The sequence below is a fragment of the Corvus brachyrhynchos genome, unplaced genomic scaffold, assembly GCF_000691975.1.
Source record: "Corvus brachyrhynchos isolate BGI_N302 unplaced genomic scaffold, ASM69197v1 scaffold202, whole genome shotgun sequence".
Taxonomy (NCBI): domain Eukaryota; kingdom Metazoa; phylum Chordata; class Aves; order Passeriformes; family Corvidae; genus Corvus; species Corvus brachyrhynchos.
Window position 1 is genome coordinate 1,367,921 of NW_008238132.1, and position 17,000 is coordinate 1,384,920.

General features: G+C 36.1%; 1 long non-coding RNA gene across 10 annotated transcripts in view; it reads left to right on the forward strand.

Annotated features, from left to right (window-relative positions):
* LOC108446584 overlaps nt 1-13,866 on the forward strand; it is a 33,653-nt gene extending 19,787 nt beyond the window's left edge. For 3 of the 10 annotated variants that reach the window (XR_001861794.1, XR_001861793.1, XR_001861800.1), the window contains one exon: nt 3,032-7,493. This is a non-coding gene — a long non-coding RNA (uncharacterized LOC108446584). Of the gene's footprint in view, nt 1-3,031; nt 7,494-7,970; nt 8,356-9,709; nt 9,768-10,792; nt 11,192-11,523 lie in introns of those variants that run through there. The other 7 variants (XR_001861798.1, XR_001861795.1, XR_001861799.1 and 4 more) reach the window with 5 other exon arrangements.
* Nucleotides 13,867-17,000: the final 3,134 nt, after the last annotated feature.

Genomic DNA, 17,000 nt, shown 5'->3' on the forward strand with positions numbered 1-17,000 from the left:
AAAGCAGTAGCTGTAGCCTAATAATAAACTCCAAAGGAAAGCTTGTGTGCCAATATATGTTATTTGCCATATCCTGGGAACTGAATTTTGGTGAATTAGACACCTAAGAATAGAATATTTGGCTATTGGAGTATTAAACAGAGAGATTTCAAGATCAGTCAACTTGAAATTATAAAACTAGGTGTCTGAACACCCTTTCCCTTCAAATTTGAGAAGGTAACTCTGAGATACACTTAACTGCCTGCATGAGGCTGGACCTCACATAGGAGTCTGCCTTTCATATGAGTAACTCAGTGTTTAGAGCAATTGCTACAACAGCTGGAGATTTGGAATAAAACCTAATTCTTCTATTACAGAAGGCTCTGCACTGAGTAGAGAAGAGCCAGATTTGCATTCCGGTCCATACTCTTGCTGCCACTATAACTTTTTTATCTAATGGCACTTTAATGTAAATTGGGTAGGGAAGTCAGTGCCCAGTTCTCCCTGCTATTGAGTACTTCAAGCACTGTGCTGTATTCTCCCACAGCTGTTGTACGTGAATGTAGTATTCTTGCTTGGCACCCACCTTTTGAATTCACTCCAAGCTCTTCTGAAGAAAAAGTCTGATTTAAGTATGTGCTCAGTTCTTTCCTAAAGTTAGTTTATATTAACTTTGAGAACCTTCCTTAGAATGAACAGTAGTTGATTTGACTATCAATCATTTAAATAAATTTTTGAAAAAAGCTAATGTGTATTTTCTCTACATTTCCTTATTGTGCAGTGGGGAAAAAAAAACCTTTCTGTGACAATGACAAAAGTGCACAGATTCATTTTAAGCTTGGCTAACTGACACAAGAAATATTCTATATCTGTAAGTAGATAGCCAGCAATTTATTCATCCACATTAGGAATGAACAAGAAAATGAAATAAAAATTCCCCTGCAGAATTAACAAAAGTCCTCAGTTTGACAGAGGGGATGAAACTGTAAGACAATAACATTGAACATAGGGATTTTCTACTGCATTTACCTCAGGCAATAGCACAGCGATATTTAAACAAGTTAGTAATTATATGAAAGATGTCAAATAAAAAGCATTCAAAATTCAAATTTATATAAGACTCTGTGAGATATGTTAGGGCTTCTAACTTGTATAAGTAGGTAGCACAAATCCAAAGACAATTCTATTTCAAGATGTCATAAGAGTTGTGGGTGTTACTGGTATATGTTTGGTAAAAAATGAAGAGTTCTTAGACACAGATTTACTTTGATGTCTCTCATTACATGTCAAAGTCACTACATAGTAAGTCACTTTATCTCTAGGGAGATGTTTCACCCTATATTTTTGCCAGTTTTTGTAATTATTAAAGGGATGGATGAATACATTTTAATCCCTCATATGGGGTACATAGAAGGCAAGTAAAGAATTGTGCTGTAGTAGCACACCCCCTGCACTTCAGGGGGTGCACGTAAGACAAGTCTGCAGCTTTTCTAAAGTACCCCATCTAAAATGTTTGCACCGCAGATTGCTTGAATTAATGGTTTCACTCCACAGATTGACCCCCTACTGTGCTATACTGCTTCCTAATGTAGACATACCTTCTAATCCCTAAGTCTTCCATCAAACTATTATAAAGTCATTAAATTTACAAATATTGTTCATGGGCTGCTACTGGGTTTGTAACTTTTATTTAAAAATAAGAAATTAAAAAAAGGTTATATTTTCTTCCTTTCTTAAGCTGCTAAATTTGTGTCAGGTACAACTAATTAAGCAGGATATCTCAGTGACATCCATGCAGTGGTGTATCAGAGCTCCACCTGCTTGCACATCGAAGAGGGTTTTTTCCTCAAGACAGTCTCTTCTGCAATTTGGATCATTGTCTAAAAATACTTCTGTGAATCAAAACAACAGGGGTTCATTCTTTAGAGAAAAGGGTTTATGTTAGAAGGAAAAGTATTAAGATCCAGGAGCATCATTGATGGGAAATGTATTGGTATTCCATTGAGGACCTTGATATAAACATCATAAACAGCATTGTGAGGGATCACCATTTCAATGGAAGATCATGATCTGAGAAAAATAGAATAACATGGATGACTACAGTGTTGAAAGAGAATGAAAAATAGTTGTATCAAGTGCAGTGTCATTATCTTAGAGGGCAATAAAGTGGGAGCTAAATCAGGTGCAAGTGAAAAAAAAGAAGGAAGAACTAGCTGTAATAGTCTATCAGGGAACAACACTCCCTAATCAAGCAATTACAAGGTTTCAGGTAAAATTACTTCAGCAGAAACAGTAGAAACAGATAAATAATAATGTCTCCATACAAGGACTCCAAAGTCTGAAATTTTAGTTTGTATTTAAATCTTACAAACTGCTGAAAATATTCTTATATTCTAAGACAACTTTCAGGATTATTTTTTCTGAGAAGCGGATAATTCAGAGTCTTGAGATTCTTCTTTTCTTGAAGAAGTAGAATTTCCCATGGAAATACCAGTTGAATTCTTCTATTAGGGTAAAAGAACTAGGAATATAAATATTTGATCAGTAGATTGTTGAAGACAAATAAGGACCACAGATCGTGTGCTGGAGGCAAAGGGATAAGAAGAGAACCGCTGATAGAAATTATAACTATCCTCCTTTGCTTTCCATCTGCTGGCCCAAATAATTTAAAACTGTAATAAAAGTAAACGCATATGTGCTGATTACATGTAGGAGAAAATCACCAAAAATGAACATAAATAGTGGTTAGGTCTCCTGTCATTGTTTGTGTATCCTTCTCCCTTAGCCCTTAGACCAGAAAACCCCTGTATGCCAATGAGTAAACAAAAGACACAGTCAAAAATACCTGGTGTAAAAATTAATTATCAAATTAGAGTTCTCATTATTCATTTGTAAACAAAACACTTGGAGTCAAAAAGAGCTAGTGTTTGAATTTCAGTAATGAAGACACATCTAGTAGGAGTGACATCTTCCACCTACACAGCCTTGTCAGCCTTGGTGCATCTAGAATATGCATAATTCAGAGCTCTGCAATAACGTTTCTCTCCAATAGGTCTCTAGTTGCTCTAACATCAAGCCGGTATCAAGAGGTTAGGAGCTACTGTCATGCATGAGGTGAGTCATTTGCTGCTGAGATCTTGAAAGAAAGATTAGTCATTAACACATGTATTTTTGGCAGTCCTGTATCACAACCCAGAACTCTAGGAGATAGAATCTCAGCTTACTCAGCAGAAACTTCACTGCTCCCTGCATACTCACTGTGGCTTTCCTCACAAGACAGAATGAATTGTGTTTGTTTAACAGACCAAAGCCTTCAGGCCAGCCCAAATTGTCAGTGTCTCAGAGAAATTCTTTGGAGTCATCTTGCCATGAACATTTTATCTTTTTTAGAGGTAGGGGAATTTTCCTCTTGTGAACAAGTCTTGTTGTTCCCTGATTTGGAACAAGGTTCAAAAAGGGCATATGTTTCAAAGAGCTGCAGACTGTAGGCAAGTGGATAAGCAATAAAACCCTGCTTATTCCCACCCCAACAGCTGTTAACACTTGTAGAAGTCAGGCAGACACTCTACCCTAAGTGATTTTTTTAGACTGCGTATTATGTTTCATGCAAAGATAGAGCATTGCTACAAAACTTAGAAATAGTTTTCACTGCTAACTTGTGAATAGATGATCACAGAATCATAGAATGATTTGGATTGGAAGGGACCTTAAAGTTAATCTGGTTCCAACTCAGGGGAGTTGGAACCCCACCTTCCCCTAGACCAGTTGCTCAAAGCCCCATCCAACCTCCTGTGTTGCTCCTAATCAGTTTGTAAAGCCAGTTGCCCTTTTATGTCTCTGTTTACATTTCTTTCTCGTCCATGTTTTTTCTTTATCACAATTTTTTGTGGTGCTTATTTTCTCCTTCTTCCCAGAATTAAAATTTCACTAAGCAGTCCAGAGAAGGCCAGGGTAAGTGCCCACCAGAAATACTGTAAAGAAATATTTTCAACCCAAGCAAGTAAATATTTTCCAGCCTCGAGGTTATATGAATGTATAGCTACTAAAAATACTTTGTCAAACATGGCATGGAGTAGAAAAAATTGAATAAAAGAAACATTTTATTTGGACTCAAGTGTTGCGATATTTAAGACATTCCTCATTTTAGTTTGTTTTGTTCTAAAATTGTCTAATACATTATTTCACAAGCATTAACATAAAACTTTTATTGGAAGCTACTAATTACTCTTTTTGGATAACCACATGGGGCCTTAATTAAAAATTGCAATCCATTTCAAAATGTACATGCATATAATGAAAACACAATTCAAATATGTTGTAAGATAACTGGGTTTTATTACTTAAGCTTAAAGAAATATATATATTTTCTAAAAAAAAGCTCAGAAAGCGGGATATTTCTTGATCTTGCAGTTGTTTTCTGCTACCCAGCAGTGAAAACAATAATTATTATCAGTTCTTCATGTTCTTAGGGTTGGCATTGGTATTTGTTTGCATGAAGAATGCAGCCACACAAAAGCACAGTAGCACTTTAGAGGAAGAGAGGCTGCCAAAGTCTCTGGTGAGGCTTGCCAAAAAACCACTCACAGTAGGGTGTCTCTACTAGCTTTGTCTGTGTCTATGGGTCCTGCTCTTAAGGATAATCACCTGCTACTGAATAGAACTATTCATTGAGGCTGAAGGAGTGTCTGAAACAGTCTCAAACCTTTCAAAATTGCAAAGTTGCCAACACTCTCTTTTTCTCAGGAGTCTCCTGATTCCTGATTAACTTGGTCTTGGTTCCACCCAGCCTTGGAACTGGAGTCAGCTTATAGCCAGACAGGTGAAATTTGGGATAGGTTGCCATATTCATCTTAACATCTATCTATGGAGGTATGTCCTCAGTCTTTCAATGAATCTTAAAAAAAAAAGTCTTCACATAATATTCAATTCTGCTCATGCTGTCATCCTTTTTTTTCATTTTACATGAGACAAGGTTAATTGAGCCCAGAATGAAAAAGGTATGGGGAAGTCAGATATATGTCACTCAGCTGAGAGTAAGTAGCTGGTTCCCATGAATAAATTCTTGTTCTGGTGTGAAAGAATTCAGATGAAAAGAGAGAGATGCTGATTTTGAGAGCCTACACAGCTTGGGGGAATAGACAGCAATGGGAATTATTTTGAAAAGTGATAAATTGCATTTCCTGTCTTTTGAACCATAGGCTGGCAGTTAAACCATTGGTAGTAAGGAGTTTTCCAAATCTTGAAGCAATTGATGTGTCCTCCATACAACAATGGCCTAAATCACCAAGCTCTGTGACCACCTGAGACACAATCAACAATTTGGTGAGGACAGTTCTAAAAAATGTTTGCTTTGTCTCTTGAAATTAAGCCATTGTAACCAGAAAAGACCATAGAAAGTGTTCTCTACCTGTCCTTTGAGTGGGACAGAAATTACATTATTTCTCTATGTCAGAATAGAAGTGTATTGCCTATGCCGTTTGCTTATGAGGACAATAGTTCTAGGAATAAAGACCTGATGAAACATCATATTTACCTCTTCCTGCTAAATGCCATAACAATTAGGAGGGAGTCAGTCATAAACTTTCTATCTGTTGTAATACTATGCCTCTTGCTTCATGGAGGTCTCATGTCCACAGACAGGTGGAACATGCCCTTTCCTGTGGCTGCTGTAAAATTTATGGCTAATGGTGGCTCAGGGCTGGTAGCAGGCCTCCAGCTTCTGTGAAGAGCAGTTCTGAGCATTAGGCAGATGTAAAAAAAAAAAAAAGACATAGCAATATTTTCAGACTTTTCTGGAGAAGTAGATAGCTCACTGACTTACTATCCCCTGATTAAGTCTGGAATTTGACTGGGCAATGGGCATATATCTTCAGTAGCCAGGGCTGAACAAGTATGGCCACTTTTAGCAGTAGTAAACTTTAAGCCTCACAGGAAGGCATTTTATAGATTCAGGTATTGTAAGGATTAACAAGTGCTGGAAAGAGATGACCTAGATAATGATCTGGCCTGTAGTCAAGTTTGGGCTTCTAAATCCTAATTTAGACTAACCTTAAGAGATCCCTAAATTCTCTTAGTTTCATTTTAGGCCTAAATCTTATATTGAATCTGGCTCATAAGTTCTTTCTTGGATCTGGTTTGTGATGTTAGGCACTTAAAAAGACTTTTTTCATTTGAATTGGAACTTTTATTTTTAATAAAATGTTTCTGCATGGAAAACGTGTGATGATTTATATATTTTTGTAGTAATCCCCTAATTCATTAGGAGCTGTTTCTCCATTCAGAGGATTACTATGTAAATATATGTGCATAAATCTAGGGAAGTTTACTTTTAAAAGGGATAGACACTTGGATTTTAGAAGCATTTTTACTTGTAGTGTTGTTTCCAGCTATGATAAATAAAGGTCTGAATTGCAGCAGCAAATGCAGAAATCAAGACCCTGATCCTGCTCTGAATTCCAAGTGGGCAGGAGGTTTGCTGATGGTTCAGTGCAGGATCAGGGCCCTAAAATCTGAACTTACAAGAGCTGACTTTTTTTATTCTGCAGTGTTCAAATGCACTGCTTAAAAACCCTATAAATGCTTCATCTAGACAGCAGGGCACCATTTCAGGAACTGATTGCCCATTATAGTACTGACAATAAAACAGGAAAATACCCCCAGGGAGAAAGAGCAGGGCCTTATGACTTTCCCATTGAACTCAATATGAAACTTAAAATTTCCTGGCCCCACTTTGCAGAATGTGTCAGTTTTCAGTAGCCATTGCATTATGCTCCTAAGTCTCTTTCAAGAAAATCTGAAATGAGGGGACTTAATACAGTGGAAAATGAGAGAAAGTCATGGTATAAGTCTGAGTTCATATATAATAAAGAATATATATTTTTTCTTTATATTGTCTTCCCTCTCCCCCAGAATTAATCAGCTAGAAGTAATACTCCTTTGATTTACATTTTTTGTGCTAGATTGTGAAAATGTGCTTGCAATACAGAGAAGTGAGCATATCTGTTTAAAAGATCTTTTAAGATTATTTTTTTCAGAGATATTTTTAAAGAATCTCTGAAACAATATATTCAGGGAGAACAAATCAGACTCACAGACTCACACATTCTCCTTTTATGCATCACAGCCAAGAAACCAATATATATACCATGCCTCCCCACACTGAATCTTCTCCATGAAACTTGCAAGACTTTGGTAGCAGAGAGCACCTGTCTGGATAATGTGAAGGGATAAGGGAGTATGTTAAACAAGGGCAGAGGGAATTGGGGAGGGATGCAGGAGACACAGATCTAATTGAAGCAAAGCATTTTATTAATCTAGAGTGCTGTCTCCAGGCATGCCTAAAATCTAAATAATGACACTGAACTTCAAAGGCCCTATTCTCCATTCCTTGTTCACTCACTACTCCTGTTTAAGTCAATGGAACTTCTAAGTGTATAAAAATGCAGAATCATACTGCGAATAAGCTGTTAAGAATCAATTAGCAATAAAAAGCTGCTTACAAGAAAAAAAAAAAAGACAAAACCTCAACTTCTATTTGGTCAATTCTTTCCTATCTATTAGTAGTATGAGTAGCTTGAACATCAAGGTGTGTGATTTTTACCCTCTGGAGAACCATCTAAAGCCTGGATTGCATTTGAGACTTTATTTTTTTCCAAATGATTTATTCCACTGGTCTACTCTGCTCCTGTTGGTCATTCAGCTTTCATAGCACATCAAGGATAGTGTAGAACCTGACTACAAAGTTGTGCAGCTTCTCAGGTGGGCTTGGGGATTTAGCTTGTGTGTTTTAAAACTCCTCTGTTATTTCAGCATCTTTGTATATTGAATTATGTTAATTTCACTAATTAAACATTAATTACTTGATAGTTTCATAGTGCTTTGAAGCTGTAAGATATTCTGAAAGTGATCATTATTAATTGTAATATGTACTATTGTTATTTTATCTTTACTTTTTTAAAGTCAAAGAGCCTTTTATCCTCTCTTCCTTAAAGGCATGCACTTACAGAGAGCCACAGGACCCAGTTCTCCACGTGCCTTTTCAGAGCTGCATGAGGCTGTCATTTACTGAGACAGGGGACATGGTGGGAAATACTGTTGCACCCAAAGCCCAGTAATTATTACTTTCAGAAACCCAACCCCAAGGCATTTCTCATTTTTGCCTTCCTGTAGCAATATCATCAAAATAGACAACCTAGCACTTGGCCCTCTGAACAGCGGAAAAAGGTTCATGTCTACTTCCATAAGTAATTTCATGTATTAATGGAGGTAGGATGTAATCACTGAATATACTACATGCCACCACACTGAGCATGATGCCATACAGTCTGGAATGTCCCTTTGGTCAGTTGGGGTTACCTGTCCTGGCTGCCTCTCCTCCCAGCCTTCCAGGCACCCCCTGCCCCCTCCCCAGCATGGCAGTATGAACAGCAGAAAAGGCCTTGGCTCTGTGTAAGCTCTGCTCAGCAATAACAAAAAAATCTCTGTGTTATCAGCCCTGTGTTCAGCACAAATCCAAACATAACTCTATACCAGCCCACTGGGAAGGAAGTTAACTACTCCAGCTAAAACCAGCACAGTATCTTTCTCAATTGCATGTAAATATTAAAATTCTCATGAAAATTCTGGTATTGATTTAAATTTTAAAATTTATGTGGCAGATTGTTTTATAAGCCTTTTGTGTTATTAAAGAAGCTTAGTTAGCCTGCAGAGGTTGGCTTAATACATTACTAATAATTGGCTGGTTTTAATAAGAACAACATTTCAGGGAGAAATGGGAGTTCATCCAAATCTATAGAATTTCTGAGAAAATGTCTCTTTTAATTAAATTGATTAGATTTTGTGATCGCAACATATAGCAGGAGAAAGTATTAAAATTTATTTGCTTTGTTTTATAACTAAACCAAATTAAACCAAAATTGCTTTCTATATGAATCAATGTATTTGGTGTCCAGGCACAGGCAGCAGGGGCTCCAGGGACCTCTGTGAGGGGTGTCCAGGGCTGCCCCAGGCCGGACACAGCTAGATCTGGGTTGCTCCAATCCATCCATGCAGGGCATGGCTGGGCCCTGCAGCCAAAGGCTCTGTGGCACCTTGGGGAAGACATGTTTAAGAAAGGGTAAAAAGTGTTGCACAGCAGCTGTGTGAGGGTGAGAACATGTGAGAGGAACAGCACTGCAGACACCCAGCTCAGTGCAGAAGGAGGAGAAGGAGCTGCTCCAGCCACTGAAGCTGAGATTCTCCTGAAGCCCCTGGTGAAGACCGTGGTGAGGCAGCTGTGCCCCTGCAGCCTGTGGAGGACCACAGGCAAGAGGAGATCTGCATTACAGCCAATGGAGGACTCCATGGCAGAGCAGGTGGATGTGCTGTGGAGGAAGCTGAAACTGGTGGAGAGCCACACCAGAGCAGAAGAAAAGCAGGAGAAGGAAGGAGTGACACACAGGAGCTGCTATGGGCTGACCCCCCCCTTCCATTGCCCATCCTCCTGCACTGCTCAGCATGAAGAGGAGGTCCAGTAGTCAGGAATGAAGAAGGAAATTTGTACATGGGAAAAAAGGGGAGTGGAAGGGAGGGGGATTGGTTTCTGGTTTTGTTTCTGAGTAACCGAGTCTATTTTTAATTGGCAATAAATTAAACTTCCTCAAGTAAAATCGATGTTGGCTGTGGTGGTAATACGTGAATGATCTTGTCTTCATCTCAACCCATGAGATTTTTCATCCTATTTTCTCTCCAGTCCTGCTGAGGAGAGGAAGTCAGAAAGTGGTTGTGTGGGCACCTGGCAGCCAACCAAGGTAAACCCACAATAAAATTCAATATTTTTGTCTTAAAAAAAATTTGGGGATTTGTACTGATTTCTGTGATTCTATGAAAATTTTTCTTTAAATGTTGTCATAAAAAATAAATTGTCCTCTTTCTTTTTTCTTTTTTTTCTTTTTTTTCTTTTTTTTCCTTTTTTTCCTAAATGTCTCTTCTTTAGTATTCTCTAAACAGATTGTTATTCAATTATTCATGTGCCTGCACTTGGGAATTTCCCTCTGGTTTTAGACCTTTGTTGCCTCCTTCACATTAGAGAGCAGAGAATCATATCTCCAATCTTCAAATTTCAGTGGTCTTCTGTATACCATTCCAAAGAATGAAAATTTAAAAAAAAAATCTTTCCCTTTGCTCTCAGTGATGAAAGAGCAGCTATTATTTCACCAACCTGTTTCTTCTTAGTGTAAAACACACTGGAAAGATATTGGAAAGTGTTTCTTTACCAAACACTCTTCTCTGCAAACTTTTTGTCAGGGGAGACAAGAGAAGTAAAGAAGCTGATAATGCTAAATTTCTGAAATATTTCTGTAAGCAAAACATATAAGAATAGTACAGCAGTATTTGTTAGCCAAAAAGGCAATGTGGAACTAAAACAGCCCCCTGAACTGGATATACTATTTTACTATCACAGCTGACATTTCTATGGTTGATGCAGTTTGGGTACAACCTGACCAAAAATTTTTATGCAGTAATTAATATAATTTGCACATTTAAACAACCCTGTGAAGCTAATGAGTCCATTTCAATGGATGAACACATACTTTGGTCTGTGCTGCAGCTGAAGCTTATTCAATAAAAAAGACACTTCTTCTTTATCTAAAGGTAACTTCAGCTCCACTGATGGACACTGATTATTATCATGTGGTAGAAAACTAGGGAGGAGGAAGCAAAAAAAAAAGATCATTACAGTTTAAAATACAAAGAATATAGAAGGAATGGCAGCAGGGATGGGATGGAGCTAATGGCACACATGGAACTAACCAGTGCATCGAAAACATTTTAGCAACAGTGATGTATTCCCTGGCTATGTGGAGATTGCAGTAGAGAGAAGTTCCCACCAGGGTAAACTGCAGAAGACTGTATGCTGGGAAAGAAACTCCATCAGAGAAAAGTTCCCTTTGGTAGGTGCAATGCATAAGCAGAAACTGGTGTACTGAAAAGTTGTAGCTAAGGTCAGCAGTGGGATTTTTTTTGAAAGGTGGTTGGAGTTTTTCTCGTGCAGCAGCAGGTCACCAAAATTGAGAGCAAGTCTGCTGGAGTCTGGTGCTGGGGGATAAAGTGGTAAGAGATTTTCACTGGAAAATTCTTGTGACATCTTTCAGAGCCAGTAAGAATTTGAAACTTAGTCATAGGTGTTATTAGGCTGAAAGATTCACTGCAGAAGGAAAAAAAAAAAAAAAAATCAGCCTATAACACAGTTCCATTCCAACATTCCAACGAAATTTCTCTGGTTTTGCTAATGTTTGCTTAATGTCTACTGGCACAGTAGATGTGTTGTAGAGTAACAATTACTTCAATTATAAGACAGAATGTCACTAATAGATTTTTTAATGATATTTTTACGTTATTATTTATATATATAAAGAAGTAATACTTATACAGTTACTTTTTGGACATGAGACTAAATTACAAGAAGAAGAAAACTAACTAAAGCTGATGGTCTGTTGTTTTTGCTGTGCATTTTCCTATTCATTTTCCTCATTGAGTTCTGGCCCAGATCTCTTTTTTTCACAGAATACCAGTCTGAAACAAGCATCTGTTTGGCGAGAGCAAGAAGAAACTAGGTATCAAAAAGGAGGAAGGAATTTAGATGCACCCAGTGATATAGGGCACTAAGTGCCTTACTCCATATTTACAATTCTTTAAATTCATGCAAATCTGCTTCACAGGTTCTTTGAGTAGTTGAAGGTGGGCATACCCTGGCTTTCTAGCACTAAGCACATTGACACTGAGGTCAGGGCTGATCTTCCTTGTGACTGTTGCTTTTTTCCAGAAGTTTTTCATGCAAGATCCTTTTAGATACTCAGTCAAGAGGAGAGGAAATGACAGTATACCCTACTACCAGCCTGGGTAAATTGACACATTATACAGGTGTGTACAATTAGTGCTGAATATTAGATGCAGACACTGTCTGGAATGGTCTGGGACTTCTCACCCTGCAGCAGATCATCCTAGACATTTGGATACAGAAACATATTCTGGTCCAAAATAGTTTCTACTCTGCATTATTTGGAAAAATGAAGAATTCATCTTTTCAGAAAGTATATTACAGAATCCTATTAGACACTGTTGTTCTATTTTCCTCCCTTCTATCTTATAAAGTTGTAAAATATTTAATCTAATATTCAATTTTTGTGGCATGTCTTTTTTGACTTAAGAGTTGCACAAAATTCCTGAGATGACGAGTGCTATAAAGAACGTTTATTTACTCCTTATCCCAGCTCAGGGCCTGAGAGAGGGGAGCTCTGCATTTCTCTGTAACATGTTGAGACAATGTACAGCCAAAGGAGAATTCCAAACCCTGGAGTTTGAGCCATTTCAATGGTTCACTCTGTCAGCTGTTTGAGCAGTTTGCCCAGATTTGTTAGATTTCTTTGCTGTAGAATCTAAATCCTTTTACAGACGGAGTAACAGGTTCCTTCATCTTTTCACTGCAACGAAATAGCACTTTTTTAGAAAGATAGAATAGTAATAGCTTGATCTTTTCAAAGGCAAAGTAGCAGCGAAAACTTGAGTTTAAATTATTGGCATTTCTACAACTGGAGGTAATGGTAAGATCAATCATGATAGTCGAACATCAGAATTTATGCAATATGGTTGATGTTCTACACATAAGCATTGTGCACTGACAAATACTATGGAAACTACACACATGACATAAAGTGCTCTTTATAGGAAAGGGTTTCAATTATTTTTCTTTTGTGATACAGAATATAAAAAATTACCATTAATTTAATAATTTTTCAGCCTGCTTAAATGTTTTTCCCATTTACTATTAGACCTGCTATCAAAAAGCGTTCTAGATGATAAAAACATATATTCTATTTTTATAAGGAATTCTTAATTTAGAATAGCTTTTAATTCTAACTAATGTTGAATTAATGCAAGTTTTTAAAAAATTATCTGAAATATGATTTTTTCAAATCAGTGATAAATATTTGACTTTTTTTTTCTACCTTTTATTATTTTATTTCTTTACAAGCCCCAAAAGTTATTGAAGATCATCTGTAGTTGAAAAACACAAGCAGAAGCTTCTCCTTTTCTTTGTCCATGCACATCAACTCACTGCATAGGAGTTTATCCCCAGATGATTTTATGAGTCCATAGATGATTCCATATGACTGTCATATATCTCTATTAAGTGTTGAACTACTTAATCTAGTTAGTATTATCAATAATTAGGAGTATTTTTTATGTGAAGTCTTTCCCACATCCATCATGATATTGTTGAATTAACTTATTCATCTCCCATTCTGTTTTGTATCAGCTTTTCATATTTGCTGATTTATTTTCTGATTTTGCTCTTCCCACTGCTCATCAAAAAATACAACGCTACATTTTCAGTAATAGCAGTGTTTGTCTGCATTTAAGTGTTACTATTTATTGTGTTTGCCATAATTACTGTTGGAAGATAATCTTCATTAAAGTTCTCATTCCAAAATTGCTAAACTTTCTTATACATTGAGGAGTGTAATTTTCCATGTATAATTTTCGTTAAATGACCATGCCTGGATTTCCAGCAATTCAGTGAATACAAAGAAAATATGAACATTATATAAAAGTAAATTACTCAAAAGCTGGAAGAAAAGCAAGTATAGTTTTAAGGAACTGCTCACTAGTAGAAATTTACTAGAAAAATTATATTCTTGATCCAATTTATTTTCAATAGAAATTGTAACATTATGAGACCTTTTTATTAATGATCATTTAGAAAAGAAGAAACTAGCTTTGTAAGCACTGAAACAAAATGAAAAATAGAAAGTTTTCTGGGATATCACTGTATACTTGTTTTATTTCAGTAACCTGCTGTCATCAATTTCTTTTTAGGACTTTTTTTTCTTTAGAATCACATTTACTTTTTTCATTTTATAGTTCTCTTTTTCCTTGTTTGCCAACTTATCTAAATTTAACTGAATCACAGAATCAGAGTGAACAAAAGAATTACCCTCTTCTGTCTCAGCTTGGACAGTATCTGCAGCTGATATTATAAATGTGAAAGTGAAGCTTGTAAAGAGGAACTGGTTTTGTTTGCTGTATAAATAACAAGTAAGCTCACCAGTGGAATTAAAATCTTTAAGAGGAAAGTGCAATTTTAAATCAACATCGTTCAATTGCAATAGACTTTTCAGTACCTTTCTATTATATTTTTGCCAATATTTTAAGCCATAAATCTTTCAGCTTTTGTTATTTGAATGTAAATCCTCCACTAGGAAAATAATATGAAAGCATATAAAAGAAGCAAGTGTCAATAACTGCACAAAATTAACAGAATTATAACTAAAGACTATTTTCTCTAAAAACCTTTTTCTTTAGCAGACTTTCAGATTTCCAAGTGGAAAAAAAGAATATGCCTTAGGTGTTTGTTTGACATAAGTGAAATTTACTGTGGATAATTAATTAGAGATACTGCACTACTGTCAAGAAAGATCCTAATAATCATATTTTTTGTTTGCATAGAAAAATAAAGATATATATTTTAAGATATTTTGGTTTACCTTTCTAGTTATTAACAAAGAGTCAAGAAATATCTGGTAAATCAGTACTTAAAGTAGATTAAATAAGACGTGAAATACACATTTTAATGAGGGAGCAGGATTTTTAAGGTTCCTTGTTGCAGAGCTTTTTGTTACTAATCTATCTTGTCTTCCAGTCTTGATAAAAACAAGCAAGGTAAAGCAAGGAGTAAAGGCCTTGATATGAAACAGTAACTTCAATTGATGTTATAAACCAATTTCAATATTTTCTATGATTTTTTCTATAAAGCCTTTTTTCTTGTTACAATTTCAAAATGATTAATCAGAGAAGAATTTACCAAAATTATCAGGCCATATCTACTCTCAAACAATTTAAGAATAAACAAGACATCAGTTTTATTGTATCTCAGTGCGGGTACCACAAGTAATATGAAACGAGAATATAGGATTGAAGGTATTCAACTATAATGACATATACTCCAAAATTATGAACAAGTTATGGTGATTTATTTAATTTAAAATGTATTTGCAATTTAATTTTACCCTTTCCTTTGCATTCTAGTTTAACTTTTGTTATCTTCACATTTACTCAGTCTTTAATTTTCAAAATGTCAAACCCAAGAATTTTTATTTGACTTAGAAATAACACTGGGTTGCAATTCTATATGATTGCACACTGAAAATATTTCTATTAACACTACTGTTCTAATTCAGAAAAGTGGTTTTTAAATACTTCGCTATTGAAGAGTTAATTAGTTGTCCTTCACAGTTTTCCTGATTGGTGCATAAATAAAACTAGTTTTCTAATGGAGATCTAAAATTCAAACTGAGATTTGAAAATCTTTTTTTTTTGGACCAGTGGCACTTCCCACTGAAAAAAAATATTTCCCTAGTTATTTTTTCATTGTCTTCCTCCCAGTGTACCTGTGTATGGCAACAGCCTAACTGAATTAAAGGGATGGTTCATGTAGACATACAGCAGAGTTTGACCTTGAAATGGAATCTTAGATCACAAAAATTCCTGATGACTTGCAGGTGGAAAAAAAGGCATGGCATGTTGAGGAGGAAAAAGGAAGGGTGAGATGAAGTGTAGTGAAATGAAGTGAAGAGAGAATGTTCTTCATAGTTGTTTGAACTTTGAAGAAACAGTCAAGTGTTTCCTTAAATGTGTGATTATACTTAAATTAATATTTAATGTGTTTTCTTCCTTTTTTTTTTCTGCCTATACGTTCTACATTGCTTATTTTCTGATACTCTGTGAGAATGGAGCAACAGGACTACACTTAAAGAGTTGTAGTTCCACTCAAGTCAGAAAATAACCTCCAGATGGATTCAATTTTCCAAAATTTTCAGTGATGACAGTTGAGCAGAAGATAGAAAAAACCCAAATTTCTCCTACACTAATGGACACTGCACTCCCCGCCCCCAGCCCCCCACCCACCCAACACCTCGTATCTATTTCTTACTTGTACCCTGGAGAGGACTTTTACTTTTCAGGGCCTGGCCCTTCCACCACCATTTGCACATCATATTTAGCTGAGAGTACAAGTATTATCGCCGTCTAAGGTTACTTGCATTTGCATGCCCAAGTTGTATTTTAAAATGACGTTTCGCAGCATTTACTTTTTTGGCTGCCATTTCTTCTTCTTGAATAATACATTTTTCTTACATCACAAGATGAGGCCCAGGAAAATTTTAAAGTTGCAGTGCACCTGTGGGATGACAGTGTGATAGACATCTGTGAAATAAATGCAGACTTATGGTGAGCAGGTTCAGCTGCAACTCTTTAAAATGGCATTTTATAATACAGCAGGCTTAAATGGTAGACTGTTGAACAGCCACAGAAAAACATTACATCATGCAAAACTGTAGTACAAGGGGAAAAATGACAACAATGTGCAAAGCTGCAGCTGATCTTACTTGCCATATGGTATGTCACTCACTGTAATAACACTTACATTCCCTCCATAAGTGCCCTTAAATATCAAGGAGTGAATAAGGCATTACGCAGATTGCTAAAGGAATTTGTAATCATATATGTTACGAACTTTGTACTTTCAGGAATAATTCTACTCTTGCACGAACACAATACTCTTTAAAATTGTATATATCTTAGAATATTCCCACAACTAAATAATTTAAATTTTCCTGTGCAAATGGTTAAAAGCAAGGCTTCCTTAGTCAATATAAAACAAAAAGAAGCCCCAAACCATGAAAAAACAGCTGCTATAATTTTCCTCCCTCTCTCCTTTTAAGATACTATGATTTTCATACAAATGCATTTTCCATATATTTATCTACTTTTTTGAAAGTATTCTGTTCTTAGAGATCCTGATGAGAAACCAGATAACTCAACTTGTTTGAAGAATGATAATTTGGTCTTTATCTCAGATGTATGGTAAACTGTTCAGCTGTTCATTATTTCTCACAATGCAAAATCTAGAGCCCTCAAAGCAAGTTTCATGCAGCATTTTGGAATAAACAAAGGAAATACTTTGTCATATCATGCCTGTAATT